This window comes from Phalacrocorax aristotelis, chromosome 3 (genome assembly GCF_949628215.1).
Source record: "Phalacrocorax aristotelis chromosome 3, bGulAri2.1, whole genome shotgun sequence".
NCBI lineage: Eukaryota > Metazoa > Chordata > Aves > Suliformes > Phalacrocoracidae > Phalacrocorax > Phalacrocorax aristotelis.
The window spans coordinates 88,054,704-88,070,512 of record NC_134278.1 but is presented as its reverse complement, the minus strand read 5'-3'; the positions used below and the strand labels follow the sequence as shown (position 1 = coordinate 88,070,512).

The 15,809-nt window shown below is 43.1% G+C and overlaps 1 protein-coding gene across 1 annotated transcript in view; it reads right to left on the bottom strand.

Annotated features, from left to right (window-relative positions):
* ACTR2 (actin related protein 2) overlaps positions 1-15,809 on the bottom strand; it is a 516,258-nt gene that overhangs the window by 82,252 nt on the left and 418,197 nt on the right. The window lies entirely within an intron of this gene.

Genomic DNA, 15,809 nt, shown 5'->3' with positions numbered 1-15,809 from the left:
AGCAGTATCCCAACACATGCCCATGTCCTGCAGAAGATACAAACCTTTTCCCTTGTTTCTGTCCGTAGGCTGATTCTGGGTTTTGCCTGCATCATCTGCTCCTGGAGCTTATTTCTTGGGTAATGCTGAGATTTCCTAGAGGTCAGTTATCTGATGAAGCACTTTATGAACGACATTACTGCCAGCTTTAGGCCATGAAGGACCAAAGAGACGTCTCGGGTTTGCTCAGCAGGCTGGTGGCAGGGTGAGGCGAATAACACAAGTATCCCAAGCCCCTGGCTAGTGCTTCGAGTTGCTGGCCACACTCCTCAGCCCCACAGTGTGCTCCAGCTCTGTCACCCCCAGTATGACAGTCCAGATTCCCAGCTGCTATGACCCTGGTTTATTCTATGGACCTTAATGGAACTGGCCCCATTTACCATCCTGGAGGATCTTGCTTTTTCTCTCTAGAGAAACAGAGTTGGAGTATCTTTTTCAGGGCTGCTTCAAAAAGCAGAGTTGTAATGCTGCGGTTTAACATGGTACAGCGCTCCCAGAAGAACTCGCAGCCAAGAAAAAGCCCACATCATCTCTGTTCCTGCATAATATTTCTATATTTGGGGTTTATTTGATGAATATTACAGCAGGTCTTCTGGAGGGCTGCCTCAAATGCACAGTTCTGAGAGTCCACTTTTTGTTGGAATTCATGCAGGCAAAGCCCTTGTGAAAGAAAAGTCTCTTAAAAATGTTGTTTATTGCAAATTGTCCAGGGAGCCAGTTGCTTGCCAGTAGAGGCCGTGCTGATTTCAGGTGAGTCAAAAGGCTGAAGCAAACATGGATGGGTCATGGTTCATACCCAGGCTCGGCTGTTTTTAGCTGATTTAAATTACTTGCAAGCTGCCAGACATTGTTCTCCGAGCTGAATAGCGCTCAGCTGCAGTCTCCGCCCCGGCAGGAAAGGTTCACATCCTGTTCTGCCTCCGATCAAATGAGTGCCAGGATGTCTACAGGAACAGCCAGAGTGCTACAAAATCTTTCCCCTCTCCTTGGGCTAATGCTGAGAGGGTGTCAATAAACAAGGGGGAAATAAACTGGTGATCTAAAGGTGATTCATTAAAAATTGCAGGAAAATTATACTGGTTTTCATCTGCTGACATCTGTCCCCCTCTGCTAGGAACTTTGCTGAAGAGAAACTAGTTTATTCAATCTGTAATGTACGATGAAAACCAGCCAAACTCACACCCAAGGTCACTCAAGGCTGGCAAAGACTAAAATGGATGGCTTCTTGCTAATTTGAGACCTCAGTGTTCTTTCAGACTTGCATTTTTTAGCAAGAAGGTTCTCCAGCAAAGACAAATTATTTCACCCAATCCGTGGATGGCAGCACTTCAGCAGTAGTCCCCATATCTATGACATGAAGTAGAGCTTGCTTATGATGATCAGATTTACAAGTGGTACATTTCTAGTATATGAGAAGCTGAGATGGGAAGTCTCCATTTTCTTCAAAAACTTCTACCTTCTTGGTGGGAATATCCATGTTTTTGTACAGAATCGGATCCATCAGGAGCACCAGCTCTATGTATCCTGTATTTTAATATGCCCATAACTGATGATGTGCTGTTATCCAGAGTTTTCAGCACATCAATTTGTAATTTATTTCTACCCTGAACGGTCTCAACCTTACAAGCCAGATAGTTAACACTCTGCGATGAAACCTGAAGCCTGGATGTGCACCATATGCTCTTGCATAGCATCTGCACTATCTTTGGCATCAAATTTCAGTCTCACAATGCAAATGTTTGGGGTGGATGAGATGTCAGCAAATGCAGGGCTAGTACCTGACCTATTTGTTCCCAGAGCATTGCTAGCAATATTAATAGAGCACTGCATGAAAAGAAAAACTGGTTGTAATGCTTTGCCATCTTTTGGCCAGCAGTGTGGCATTATCTCTGGGGAGGATTTGCCTGCGTTTGGAAGATTATTCCATTTCTGATGCTGTGCATCAAACAGCCAGAGATTTAATATTACATGTAACCTGTTAGTACACCTGCCTATCTTCCAGTGTTATCATCAAGGTGGGAAGGAGCTGCCACAAGCCTTCTTTGCTTCTGTTGGCTACATCAAAATGATTGACATTATTCCTTTCCAGTGCTAAAATTGCTCAGACACTGATTTATAAAAATACCTATGTTGCAAGCGCTGCATTCCTCTCTTCTTAAGGACAGGCTGGCTGGCAAACTCTCTCACCTGTGGTTCTGGGCAGGAGCTGTCTTCATACAAACTGCTCAGGACTGTTTGCTGAGCACTCACTCTGCTTAACCCCTCTCTGAGAGGTGTTTGCAAGGAGAGATCCTTCTCTTCTTGAGGTTAACAATCCTTTTCTTTTCCCCAGAGGTCAGGATTTCCACATCTTGGACTATTTAACCTTGTTCTTCTCTTGATTTTCAGTCTTTGGGCCATGTTTCTCTGAAGCTCAACACTTAAACCTGGTCCACAGCTCCAGCGTGGGCTTGGCTATGACGAGGCAAAACTGGTATGGTGGCCCAGGCTGTGTTCCTGTTTACACAGCCTGGTATATTATCTGCCTTATTCACAGCACAGGGCATTTGACTCATGCTTCTGACTGCCCACAGCTTCCTGATCCTGCTCCTTAATCTACCGTTTTGCACCAGTATCAGTGCAGTTAATTACTGTCGTCTAGATTAATTCTTTGCAGCCTCAGTTGCCCAGACCTTCTCTCAGTTTTTCTGATGTTGCTATGAATTTCAGCCCCGCACTCTTCCATGTTCCCAGACCTTGTCCTCCAGGCAGGACCTGCAGATTTTGATCTGTTCCAACATTTGTGTCACTAATCAACTACTTATGGTCCTGGACCTACAGTAGGCCCCTGAGGAATCCAGTCATTCAGCTGGACAGTCGCTCTAGTAATGTCTAAATAAGGAGGTGCAAACTCAGCCATGTTGCTTTAGCTTCTTTATAAAGTCATGAGAAGTCCCACTGAAAGCCTACAATCTTTCCCTCACTCTTCTAGATCATCATAGCTACTAGTGTGCTATTACTAAGTATTTGCTAAAACAGGTAGCTGCTTCTTTTTCTTCCTGATTTTGGAGAAGCACCTGAAAATATGACTTAAGCCCATCCAAGGCAGCTGACAAATGAAACTTGTAATGCAGGATTAATGAAGAACAGAGAAAAAACTAGAGTTACATGGTAGTGTCAAGATTGAGGTGCAGAGCAATGAACCCCAGTGCTACCAGCTGGGCCATTTCAGTTCTTTACCACTTGGTTGCTCAGCTGGACAGAGTGGCAGGATCTATCTCAAGAAAAAGGTCAAACAGAAATTGCACTTCTCCTTTCTGGCCACACGATGTACCCATCACACCATCAACAGTCTGGCTGGACAGCCAGCAACAGGAGACCCAGCCACAGTGTCTCATGTTTCAAGTTTCCATATTCCCCAAAAGCATCTCCTTACCTCTATCCAGGCCGTCTAAAACACCCACACAGCTGCAGATCAGGGCTAGGTCCTGTGGTGTAGAGGGGGATGAATGGGATGAAGCTGCTGTGGTCCAGACACTTGGCCTTTCCTCTTGTTGGATGGAGGTGACACATTGCTGTGAAATAAAAACAGGAGCCAGCTAGTCAAGAAGTGGTGGCACCTTTTGATCAATGTGAATTATAATGGACAATGAATAATTAATTTTACTTTTTAAATGTGAGATTTTACTGCTCCTTTCAGTGGGGAATGCGAGGGATTTCTTTTTCATTCCAATTACTGGCATGTCTTGGTCCTTTGTCATTTGTATGGTGTCCTGAGCAGAACCAAGAGGCTCTTCAAAACCGCAGCTGGGATCTGCAGGAACCAGTCGTCAGCACAGAGATTTGTAAAAGAAATATTGGGACTGGTGTGAATGAAGATCTGTTTATGTAAGTATCAGAAGAAATAGCAGAGCAGGGGAGTTAAGAACAGCTTGTATTGTATGAATAATAACAAATCACAGCATTCGGAGCAAAAAAATTGAGACGTAGTTTTTGTCAAGCCCAGAAGGTCTGCACACCGGTAAGACCACAGCACACATAACTCATTTGTGAAAGACCCTCCTCTCTGATAACAGGATGGCGGCAGCCTATCACATCGCCCATTCCTTCTGGCAGCCTAGTGGGAAGAGAGACTGCAGCAAAGGACCACCACAAAAAACAACTATTGATTCTTAAAGATTATTAAAGAACTGTTCCAAAACTGGGAGGTTTAGTGAGGATATGACAGCCATCATCCCTTGTTGTGTATGTTGCATGCAAGTGCTTGGGCCAGACAATTTGAACAAACATGTCTCATCACTTGTGAGCATGAGTGAATGAAATCTATAGAAGTAGTGCGGGCAGGTAAAATCAGCCTACAATGTAAATAAAAACTGTAGTCCCCTTCTGTACATCTATAGATCTAGTAGACCTATACTGACTTTGGCAACACTAGTTTCCTACCTCAGCAAGAATGATAATGCTATAAGGAAAAAGCCCAGTGCCTTCAGGATGCTCAGTGAGTCAAATTACTCAAGCCGATTAACGATGCAGTACCAGGAAAGTTTAATCTTAACAGTTTGGCTGCTGTTGGTTGGAACCAACTCAGTTTGAGAGGTCTGAGTTGCGAACGTTTGTAGGCCTCCCTCAAACTCTAGTAGCTGTAGGCATCGCCATCTAATTATACTCTAGCACACCACGGTGAAGAGAATCCAGATCTGCCTGATTGTGTACATGTTTTGGTGACACAGTAATTACAGTAATTTACATTGCATTGCTGATCACTATCCGGCGGAGGGGGTGAAGTCCTGTTACCCAAGCCTATGGAGTGGTTTTGCGTTGCATCTCTCATCCTAGGTTTCAGAGCCAGTTTGTAATTTGCCTGGTCCCTGGCATATATTTTCACAAACCTAAACCTTAACATCATGAGGATAACTTTCAAAATGTGGAAATAAATTCCAGCTGCTACCCTACCTGCCCAGTCTAAAACCACAGGTATCTTCTGTAGCGTGTTGGCTCAACTCTGACATCCAAGGTGCAAGAACTTGCAAGAAGAGCAAGTTAACTGTAAGCTCACCAAGCTATTTTCATGCCCATTATACCTCGTGAGACTCCTGAGACATACAACATACTTGTATGTCTGCTTGAATACTCAGGATAGGAAGATAGCAGAGATTTTATTTTCAACAAGCTAGCATCAGTCTACATATTTGGAAGATGACCTGTTAGCACAGGTATACCACACAAGCTGTTTAACCCCAACCATTCATTTCACAGCGGAACAAAATGGTTTTGTCTTCCATTTAACTAACTCACAAACCACTTCCCTTGTATCGATCTTAATCAGACAAACTAGGGATTAAAAAAAAAAAAAAAGGACGAATCTGTTCTTTGGCCATAATTGAATTTCCTCTGCAAATATTAAGTTACAACAATAACAGTGGGTTTTGTTATAAATTTATTTTTAAATGCTTTTCTTCATGTGAACTAGACAAATGTGTGTCACCTCCCTATAGCTTTTCAGAAGGAAGAAGTGGGAGTATTTTCCCGTAAACTCTCTTCCTCTTAAAAAAAGATGAAATTTTTAAGAAATTGGAAAGCATGTGGCCAGACTGGTAGGTGGTGGTAGAAAATCAAAATAAAGTCATTGAATTTTTATAAGAATGTCTTCCAGTTTTTGTCTTTCATGAAATACCATAAGAAACTATCTGTTTTGGTTGGCATTAATAATAATGCCTAGCAAGCTCCAGTAATGTCTTGCTTGAGTCAGCTGGGACTCAGTCTAAGGCTTGACTCAGCTCTCATTAAAGACAAGCATGCATTCTGCATTTTTCCATGGGTCTCATAAAGCTTCATGTGTTTCAAATGGTGAGGCACTAGGGCTATGACAACCACCACTTAGAAGACTTCAGAAAACCTGCTTGTTCTAGGCAGCAGCCACCTCTGTACCCAAAGCTGACATTTGAATGACTAAGGGCTAAGGTTCAAGAGGGCTTCTCTGTTAACTCACTGGTCTAGCATTCCTCCAGGTATCTCCTCGGGGTTTCAGCAAGGAAATGAGAAGACAAAGACACAACCATGGGGGTCACAGAGGCTTTTTGGAAACCACCACATTGATGGTTTCGTAAAATTCACCTACCAAGACATGATACCAGCCACAACCTGTAAGTCATACATGGGCAGGTCCTTCAAATTATATTTCTGGTGCTTGCAATTTTTGCAAATTTGCACCCTTGTCTATTAGTTCTGGGGCCAGAATTTAATGCTTGAAACTAACCAAACTACACTTACATAGTAGATTATTTCAGGATTTGTGATATTCTGCATTGCGCATCTCAGGATAAAATCTACCCTAAGGAGACATAGGAGCTTTTAATGGAAAAGCAAGACCAAAACCACTTTGATAATAAACTCAGGCCGTCAATTCTGGAACCAGCACACTGCTTAGACTGACTGGGTGCATCCAGTGCAAAATTACCCTGAACTTACCAGTGTGGTTGCCTACTGCAAAGGATTTGCTAGATGATTCCTCCCACTCCACAATCCTCTTCCAGGGAACAAACTCTGTTTCGCAGAATAGGCAGCAGGTCTGTCAGCCTTTGTACTCCACTATGCACATATCAACAATAAATACCTACTCTCCTGAGGTCCCCCAAGGCCCCCATAGACCTGAGTACCTGTGCAGAGGGCTTGGAGAAATACTCCCCTGTGTAAGCTTGCCCTGCGCTCCAGGGGAAGGAGTTAAATGGAGCGATACACCAATAATCAGTGACACCAGCATGCCAGCAAAGGGCACGATTTGGGTAAGTGGGCCCAAATATCAAGTTACACAATTGTCCTTAAGGGCATTTCCAAAGGAGTCTGCCAGCTGCCTAGGCAAGGTTGATCCGGCCCAAAGGTTGGGTCTTCTCCAAACAAAGATGGAAACATGAATTTTATTCGGCATGATTTTTATTTCAGATTGAAAAGCTACACAAAGAAAGAACAAATATACATTTCCATAAGAGAAGGGAAAAAAAGAGAGCGTCCTATTGTGTCACCCTCCTGATACAACAAACCATCTCAATCTGAGCCACAGGATTGTTTTCTCCCCGGGCAGGCAGGGAGAGTTTTACGCCAAAGGGTGCACTACACAGTAAACTTCTGTAATATGTACCCCAGGGTCACACACCCCCAGACACAGCAATATGGGGTTTTTTGTACATCTGTTCTTGGTAGATCATAAAATGGCTGATACAGAGTCACATGGATTAAACCAAAAGCTTTGAAAGAGGAACAGTTACAGATGCTCACAAGGATCAACACACCCACATGGCACAAGTACTTTCTCAATGGAGTAGTTACTCTAAGCACTAGGTTTTATCTGAAGGCAGATACCTTTGTATCAGTGATACTGGATTGTACTGGAGCAGATGGCAGTGAATTTCAGAGTTCATCTGTCATTTTATTAAAGTAATTAATTGAATGATTTAGCATATTAAAATAAAAGAATCCTCCCTCCTAATTAGAGCAATTGGTGTTCATGTAGAAATAAAAGTACACATGCATGCATACACACATCAGAGGCAGGACTGCTGACAGAGAGCTTACAGGATAAAGAAACTCACTTTCCCTGTCCCACACCAGGATATCACATTCTCCCTCCTGCCTCCAGGGATAATGGAGTCTCTCACATTTGGTGCATAGTTATATTCAAAAGCCAAACAGCAACTTCGAATTTGTCCTGAAGGGGACCAGGACAAGGCACCTTCATGGATAATAAGGCAGATTGTGTACCTCAGCTGCAGAGACTACTAGTTCCTTGGGGACGGTCCTGCTGTCCCTGAATCTAGAGGGATTAATCAAACTCTGATCAAAATCACCACCCTCACAAAGTGGTGAGTGAGTCAGTCTGTTTGCCATAAACAAGAAGGAATTTGGAAAAGACGCTCATCTCCCATTAGCAGAGGTATGCTCAGCTATTTGTAATGCTACACACAGTCTCCATCCTGTACAGCACGTGCTTTGTAGATGACCTTGTAAAAGTGTGGCCAGGACAACGACAGAGGAAGTCTAAATAAGACTATATTCTTAAAAGACTGCAATATTCAGGGGTGGCAAATATATTACCTCCACACTGGTCCTCATGGAAGTAATGTCAACAGAGCATCTATTGCGGGGCAGCGTGGGGAGCAGCCAGGGCTGGGCTTGCTTGGTCACAATTATTTGACTTAAGTGTAAAATGTCATTAAAGTATTGCCTTAATGAAGTAGGGTTTTCTTCAGCCCAGCCCCTCCTCCAAAGTTGAAGCTACATCTTTTTCCCCCTCATAACAGGATGTGAGACAGTCTATGGCCTCACATGGGACTGGAATATCTTTAATTTAATTTAATTTAAATTTAAGTTTAATCTATGTCCTATAGGAACCTGGTCCTGCTGGGGTCTGGGCAGACTCCAGGGACCACAGCAGACTCTGCAAGAGGAATACAGAGAAGGAAAACTGGTAAAAATGAGGAAGGTTTGCTTCTGCATCGACACTAGGTGTTTGTACCTAACTACTAACTAACTAGCTAACCGTCTAGAAAACACATTTTTCTTGTGGGAGGCACCACGTCATAAGAATATTGTGAACATGTAAAATGCCTCTAATTATAGCCAACAAGTTTTAAAAATGTTCCTTTACTGCTGCTTTACTGAACATGATCATCTGAAGAGGACCAGACCAAATCCCTATGCTGCTAAGGAGGTATCATCTCTATCAGAAGTCCACAGGCCACTGAAAGCTCAGGAAATTACATTAACCCACACTGGCAAAGGCCCTGGTCCATCTGTTTTGTGGCATTCCTTCTGGTTCTTAAAAAAGCTACAATCCAAACCAGTTAATATTTGGAGTACTTTTTATGGTTAAGCACAATTCTTTCTGTAATGGAATGTAATCCAGGGGGATTCAGGCATGTGTAAACAGTTTCCTTTACAAAAGATTTCCCTTGGTAATTTCCTTCTGCAACACGTAACTGCAATCAGCTTAAGCTGCGCTGACATGCTATATGCAGTGTAGCTTCAGTTACTAAATACATGCTTGCAAAAGAAGTGTATTACTTTCTCAGCACTGCTATCAGAAGGCACAAGCAAAAGCTACCCTAAGGAACATCTAATATCAAATTTCTTGGTCTCTGTGGCTTGAAACCACACTCTTAACTTTGGATTACAACACGGTTTGTTCGAAATTCATTTCCTCGCACTGGTTCCTGTTGGTAGGCCTGCTTTCCATGCAAACAGCATCCGTTCCCTTAGGAAAGACAAGTGTAAATGTTTCTTGAGCAGGACTTCAAGATTTCAGCAGTTGGTCTGCTGAAATGTCCACAGTCCTCACCTCTGCTTGGCACCGAGATCAGCCGTTAAATCCAAATGAAATTTCATGGCAGCTGAGGATGATATATCTGCTAACACTGAGATAGAATTTGATAAGTAACCATACCATGACCTCTTCAATGAAAAAGAGATTTTCTTTTCCCTCTTCTATTCAAAAATCCATCCTAGGGGGAAGATAATTCTCCTACTTCTACATTTCTCCCCTTCCATTCCTCCAAAAAGAGAAGTGATCATCCTACACTAACATGTTGGTATCAATACTCCAATATATGTATAAACCCCCAGATTTATTTTTTTTTTTTAGGTAGGTGATAGTTGTTAGCTAACAATGAACTTGGCTTCAGGATTTGAGGTCTGCTCTTAGCCTGCTTGATGATTCTTCATGCAACTCAAGAAAGCATTCTTTCACCTTTTTCTGAGTGCATTCACTTCTGCAGCTGTGAATGGTGCCTGCTGGTCACAAATGTCTCTAAAGACCCTGTGCGGAGAATGAATACCATGTTAGCATTAACTTCCCTAGCTGGTGCTCAGATGTGAGGACAGAGAGCTATGGGAGCCAAATAAGGCTCTTGATTGCTTCCTATCAGACTTAAAATATTCAGTGGCAACTGTCTCAACGTGTTGCCCAATGTCTGGAAAAAGTTTCAGATTGTTTGCCATACCCTTTTCGCTCCTCCCTGAAACTGGAGCAGCAAGTGAACATGGCTTTCACCAATATGCTCACATAGATAACAAGGTTTTCTTTGTCCTCAGAGAATAATGGCTACCATGCATTTATCTGAGGAGCATTTGTCCTAGCTATCCTGCAAGGAGGAATGTGGGTCAATCCCTGATCCAGAACTGTATGGTTATTTCTCTGTGGTCATGGCTAGCAGCCAGCAGCAGCTTATCAGAGCCCCATGCTGGTGCACTGCATGCTTCATTGTTGCTCAGTGATGATGCACTTCAGAAACATCAGCGCTCGGCGTCTGCCTCTCCCTGCAAGCCCTGGCCAGTCAGCAGGCAGGGATTTGCATTGTGTCTGCTACACGCTGAACAAATGACTGCAGTCTTTTTGATGCTATCTGCTATCAAAATACCAAGGAAAAGATGCTTCCTTCAGTGTTTTAGCTTCTTTATGCACTTGCTTACCCTGTCCTCTGTGATGTTCCCCCTGCAACCCTCCAGCTTTTCCTTTTCACCACCTTTTCGCCCACACTGCCAACATTTTTTAAATTGAAAAGCTCTTTCTTCCATTGAAACTAGACAGAAACAAAGCTGTCAAGGCTCCTAGTTTAGTTGTTGAATTCATGGTGATGTCTCTTATTTTACCTGAACCTAAGCTTTCAAGGCATCCCAGGTGGAGATGGAAGGAGACAGATATAACAGGGCACTGTGCCCACCTTTGACTAAATCACATTGGCTTTTTGCAAAGCAACTCACTGACACTAGCTCCCCTTTTCCTGAGTTAGTCCAGCAAATCCATATGTTGCATCTCCTTTCCATCAGTCATTCATACTCTAGCTCAATGCAACTCTGACTTCATGATGCTTACTTTATTTGATTCCTTTCAGATTTTTGAAAAGGTCATTATTCTTTAAGATTTAGTGGACTGTGTCTTAGGAGTGCTTTCCCAACACTGCAACTCAATATCCTCCACACTATTGCTTGTGAGAGACAGATAAGTATCTGTAAACTTAATTTTACATAAAAGGAACCACAGGCAGAGGATTTATGTGGCCTGCCTAATTCTGTACTGTTCATCAGTCACAGGATCAGTCATTACAGGCAGGCCATGGTCCAGTTAAAAAAAAAAAAAAAAAAATCAATGAAAATGTGACATTTTTCTTTTGGGGGGAGTTTTTGTTTTGGTCCTTTGACTTTCTACCTACTGAAACCCATTGCTCATTCCCTTGGGAGGGTCAGGGAAAAAACGTTATTTCCAACAGGAAGATGCTTTCCAGTGGCTGCAGAAATGTGCTGTGCTAGCAGAGGACCAGTGTGAAGATTCAGCCTGGATTGTTGGTCAACACTGCAAATCTTTGCAGAACAAGGTGGTGGTTTTGTACCTTTTGCAAGCTCTCAGGGCCATAACCCACAACATATGGCAGGGTGGTCAGTCACAAAGATATCAAGGCCTTTGGCTTGACTGAAAGTGGAACTGCCTAAACGCCTCAGTTTTTGTTACTGCTGCCGTAAATTATGGAGGAACCACAGGAGAATGAGTCTAAGAATGGTGACACTGCGTCATGTCCATCTCTGGCACTGGCCACAGCAAATGCCCAGGGAAGAGTATAGGAACAGAGCAAGCACATACAAAACCTTCCTGCCCTCATACTGTCCTCCCACAACCTCTTGCCACCTCCAGCTCAGGGCATTGCCTCCTCAGGCAGTAACAGGGCTGCTCAGAAAAGACAAAGCAGAGGTTGTTTCATCAACTGATTTGGCACTTTGGCTGGCTCCACATTTCTGTTATGTCCAAAGGACACAGTCCTGTTTGTCACATCCCTGCAGGGGAAGCCCTGGGTTTGGCCCTAGTCTGTTTTCAACACAAAAGCCACCCTGATTGCAAGAGCCATCCCCAGAAGGGTGTAAAGTCCTTTGCAATTACTGAATCTTGTAGTGCAATTACCAACACACCAGCTGAGATTCAGCTAAAGCTCAATTCCTGGGAACAATGGGTCTTTACTGAAAAGGTCCTAATAGCAGCCAAGAGCAAGCCCTCCATTGCTCACTACAGCTTTTCAGGCATCCATAGCCACATCTCACAGCACAGAACAAGCACCTTTCTCAGGATGAGAGACAGATACTGCTCTGCACTCTTGAGCAACTCTTTAAATTACTAAGTCTCAGAAACCTCTTATGAGTTAAGGACAGGAGCAAGGCAGATTGCGAACTACTTTCCCAAGGACCAGCTGGAGCCCTCAAAACTTTGTCCATTCTTCCATTTATACCTAAGCCACCAATACATTAAAACAGCAGAGGGGATTCCAGAAAATGGGATGAGATCAGGCAGTGATGGATAAAGCACAGAGTGGGAAGCCAATCCTGGAGAGGAAGATATAAAAGCTGGTCTAAAACAGTCAAAGAAACTTCAAAGAAAACAAGAAGGTAAAAGTGGAGGATAAATGGCATCAGAGACAAAATGGGTTTGTATATGCCAAAGGCTTGCAGACTCTTCTCTTCCATATTCCCATATCTTTCTCCCAAAAAGCAATCGCTGTACTAGAGGGTAGGACATGAGCTGTTTGTAGCCTGCATTCCTAGGGACAGAATTTGTACACCCCCCCCACCCCCCCCCCCCGCCGAAAAAGACTAAAACCAAAAAGAAAAATAGTGTTTTCTAGGTGGAATTTATTTCCTCTTGAAAGAAAAAGCAACTGACTAAAGGTTTCCAATTTAGTCATGTTGGGAGAATATAAACATACCTCTGGCCAAGAGACATGGAAGCACCACACCAGCACCAGATTCGTGGTGTGCCTGGGTGAGAACAGAGCAGGTACTACCGGCTGCACCTCCACTGCTGCTAAGCACCTTCTCACCTCACAGCCTCTTGGAGTGAGGCTGCACAGGGACCTGAAATAGGAAGCTCCCAGTGTAACACATTGCACTACAGGTCAAGGACAGCATCTAAAATGCACATCCTTCAACAGCCCTTTCATTTTTCTCCCAGTGGCCTTACCTGAAGATCTTGACCATCTGAAGCAAATGGCAAGTCTTCTATTTATCAGGCTTTCCAACAGGATTCACATTGTTACAAGGGCAGTTGTTGGAATGTGCCAAATTTTTTTTACAGTCCGGGAGAGTATAATATTGGATCTTTTACATTTGTACCTTAAGAAAAAAAATCTGAAGCTGGGTGGAGAGCCCTAGAAGATGTGGCATGGCCTCATGAGGAATGGGAACATCACAGAAAACCAAGAAATGTAATTTCAGACACAGATGATACAGAAAAGACCAAGAAGATGTTCTGACAAGCAGTAGTTACCCAATGTTCCTGCTTCCATGGAAAATTCTGGGATCCCTCTTGCTGTGCATGAAAAACAAAAGAACTAGTACCTTTGTAAGTCTGAAGTAGGGCTTCTGTAAGATTACAGATTTCTGGTGAGTTAAGACCTGAATATTCATGGTTCATATACATCCTATTGCACCTGTTTCCAGGATAAAGTGTTAGATTTCCTTGGTGAAATTCCTACTACGAGAATGATTTAACCTCCTTAAATCTAACTGCTCTAACAAGCTTATACATGGGACTAGACATTCACATGGATGCAAAACATGGCAATCCACTAGTGGGGACTGGGAGAGGCATTCTTCAGCAGAGAATTTGAGTTTCTGCATTGCTATTGGAAAATACTAAGACAACTCTGAGGGATTGCCTTTAATTTACCATTTCCTGGGATCTACTGTCAGAAAGAATGTGCCACAGCCTATGGTACGCTGCTACAAGGACAAGGTGCATTCAATCTGCAGCACCACAGGGAAGAAAGATCAATACAGCAATACCAAGGTGCTGCCTGCTAGGAAGCCCCAGCCTTTGCACTTGCCCAGGTGAGTACTTTTACCTGTGGGCAACAACAGCTTTGTGGTGGAAAAAAAAACAACAGAGAAATGTTCTAGTCTGAAACAGTGCTGTGATGCTTCATGGGTATTGTCATTTGAATGCTGCCTGCTCTTATGTCCTAATCCCAGCTGCATGCGTCATGGTGAAGGACAGCAGAGGGGCTAAATGTCTGATGGTGGCTAAAATGCAACTACAGAACCCACAGTCATGATTTTCAGCTTCCTTGAGACATCCATATATTGCTTTAAAATCAAAGTATTTGGGGTTCTGGTACATTCAGATTTTTCAAAGAAATACTTAGACTTGTTTAAAAAAAAAGATAAAAGGTTTTGTTGAGAACTATTTTTTCAAACCTCCAACATTTTTCAAAACAACCCTTATTTGTTGACTTTCATTGTCAGCTACAAAGTGCGCTTTTGGTTTCCTGAGTTGAAAGGAGTTGGGATGATTCTAATGGGAGGAAATGCAAAGTTTCAGTGGGTCTTGATCTGCTAAAAATGAAATAATAAATACTGGGCAAAGGGTGTCCCTAGAGAGTTGTGCTTGTCTCCTTCCATTTTGAAGGCGAGCCAAGGAATGACCAAATTTTGTGGAAACAGTTATAAACAAAGTGGTTAAAAAGAAACTCCACCTGCAGTTTCTCCATGGGCTGACTAATCCTTTCCTACTTCGATTGTTTGCATAGCCCGGCTGCACACAATTAAACAGCCAGTAATGACGCACTCAATCTGTTTTCCCTCAGAGGTAGCCACATCTCATCCTAAGCTTTTTTTTTTTTTTCAGAATTCATTGTGTCCCTTTACCAGGAAGGATGCTCTGCAAATGAAGACTGCTGCTGCTATGAAATTGGAACTACCTCTTCCTAGTGCCGTAAACATAAACATCAGCAACAGGCTATCTTTCCAAGATAGCTTCCTCTGAAGCAAGACAGGGGAAAGAAAAAGGGAGACGTAGCATTACTTTATATCAAAGCTAAGTGATATTGCTGAATTAACAGTGTGGAGATTGACCATATGCAATCGTCTCACTAAAGGAGCCAAGGAAAAGCATCACAGGTCCAGACAGATCTTGGCATATGCACAGTCATAATTTTCTAACTATTTGCTGTCCAAAAACCCAAGATAAGTCAACAGGACCTTTGCAGTGGGTTTGCTGGACTTTGTTCATGTTTGGGGTACAAATTCAGGCAGTACGTTGTAAAGGAAAAAAGGTGGAGTCAGAATCCAGAAGCATCTGGCTCAGCCTCAAGAAGATTACCATCTGCCACTAAGCACTACCCTGGCCCAGCACCACCCAGAATTACTAAATGTAAGCTGCTGCCGGAAGGACATTTATAGCAGGACCAAAACCCTAGCAGGAACAGGTATGCAGCTGTCCCAACACACACGATCACTGAACTACACAGGGTTATAAACTCACCTCTTCTCTTCCCCTTTCAAGCCAACAGAGTTGCCTGTCGTCAGTTCCCACATGATGTGTATTCAGACTTTTTCATCCCCTGTTCAATTTTGCTGTAAGGGGATATGACTTAACGTGTTTGGACTGACCCATTAAATAAACATAAGCAGGACACAGCATGCTAGCAAAGGAGCATGCATGTTTTCATGAAGGGAACTGACTTCCTGATTTCTTGATGTTGTCACAGGCAAGCCTCTTTCAGACATATTTATGCTGGAACAGACTACATTTTCTTCAGCCCCAGAGGGATTACTTTAACAAAATTTGTGTTTCCTCTGTATTTTTTCCTTAACAGATTGGTTAGAGGAAAGGAGAAAATCAGTCCTTGATCTGCACGAAGATCTCCTGTGTTTGGTCCCGAAGTTTGGGAGTTACTCACCAAAAGGCAGGAAAGGTGCTATGAGCCGCAATGCAGTGAAGGAATAGAACAAGGGTTGGACTCCTACAAGCTACTAATTCA